At 24.1% G+C, this 1,721-nt stretch overlaps 1 long non-coding RNA gene across 1 annotated transcript; it reads left to right on the top strand.

Moving 5' to 3' along the window:
• Window positions 1-9: 9 nt before the first annotated feature.
• LOC115035097 lies at window positions 10-1,034 on the top strand. The gene is made up of 2 exons (XR_003840241.1): window positions 10-88; window positions 976-1,034. It is a non-coding gene; the product is annotated as an uncharacterized LOC115035097 (long non-coding RNA).
• Window positions 1,035-1,721: the final 687 nt, after the last annotated feature.

Here is a 1,721-nt window from a genome sequence, read left to right as displayed (position 1 = left end):
TTCCTGTAGTATTATAATAGGATGTCATATATGCAAAAGAATACACCTAGGAGAATATTGGTGCAAGCCTCCTCCAATACCAGAAAAAGTAATTATTGAATTGTATATTACAATATACATAATAATAATAATACTATAAATGATATTGTCTCAACTAATTACTGCCGTAACCATTTAAAATTAATAAATATCATTCGTACTCAACTCCATCCTTGATTTCATAAACAATATTTAAACAAATTTGCAAGGTTGGGCAAGTTAATGAAAATAATTAACTGTGGAAAGTTAAGTTAATTCAATTAAATTGCCTTCAGTTAAGTTAAAAGTTAACAAAGAAAAAAAATTTAACTAGATAAGTTTAAAGTTAAGATAGAAAATAAAATTAACTTATCTCAGTTATAAAAAAAGTTAATATTTTTGAAAGTACAATATTTTTAAGTCATAAACCACCATAGTATTTTGTTATACACAAAAATTTACCAAGATATTTAACACTGTGTAAAAAATTAGATTATTAGAATATATAATTTGAAAATAAATTACCAAAATCGTAAAAAAGTTGATGAATCAGTATTGCCTAGATGATTACGCATGACTCAAAAATAAAATTAACTTAACTGCATGACAATGATAATTAACTATAAAATTTTAAGTTACAATAATACAAATTTTAACTGAATAAGTTAATAAGTTAAAAACAAAAATAATTAACTAGTTAAGTTAATGCCCACCTTTGCAAATTTGGTACATGATTAACCAGTTCAAATATGTTAGTTTATTGTTACAAACATATTAACCAAGCCAAATCCTTAGAGTACTATAAAACTTAACATAACATTATTATTTTATGTATAATTCTAATTTAATATTATAAGTATTAAGTGTATTGTAATGTATAGTACTGTTCATTATACATACATGATACATGGTAATGTTATTTCTATAGCATAAATAATAATAACATTTAAATTTTAGAAAATTCTCAAATCCCGCTGGATGGGATATTTGCGGGAGAAAAGAAAAAAGAAAGGAAGTAAGTTTTTAGTACTTACCTACTTTAATATGTCTGTATATATTATTAGAACAACAATTACACATACTTACAACAATAAAGTAGCATTGCAATGTATAGTACTGTTCATTATACATACTACATACATGGTAATCTTATTTCTATAGTATAAATAATGAAAACTTATTAATTTTAGAAACTAATCAGGACCCGCAGGATTGTGATCCCCATAAAACAGAGGAAGTAAGTTTTTAGTAGTTCAATATTATGTCTATATGTATTATTTGAATAACAATTATACATACATACAAAAACGACAACAAGTAGTATTTATCACAAATAAAGTAAAAATTGTATTAATAATACCATTAAAACCAAGTTAACCAAGTTATTAACCAAGTTAATGTTGACACTCGCAATCAATTTTATTAAACAATTTTTATTGGGAAAGAAATCCATGATTATTAATATAATTATTTGTTTGATGTGTGTTAACACTAGAATTCTATCATCATCATATTAACTAATTAAATGGGCCTCTATCATAAATAATCTACCTAAACATACAAAACTACTAAATATGAATATATTTATTATTTAATATAACTATTATATTAATAATATTAAATTATGTTATAGGAAAAAACACAGCAGTTGCATGGAGAGTGTGAAATCCCAGCCCATTTCATGACTATTTCCTATCCCTGCC

The sequence above is a fragment of the Acyrthosiphon pisum genome, unplaced genomic scaffold, assembly GCF_005508785.2.
Source record: "Acyrthosiphon pisum isolate AL4f unplaced genomic scaffold, pea_aphid_22Mar2018_4r6ur Scaffold_86;HRSCAF=445, whole genome shotgun sequence".
NCBI lineage: Eukaryota > Metazoa > Arthropoda > Insecta > Hemiptera > Aphididae > Acyrthosiphon > Acyrthosiphon pisum.
This window is presented reverse-complemented; position numbering and strand designations above follow the sequence as displayed.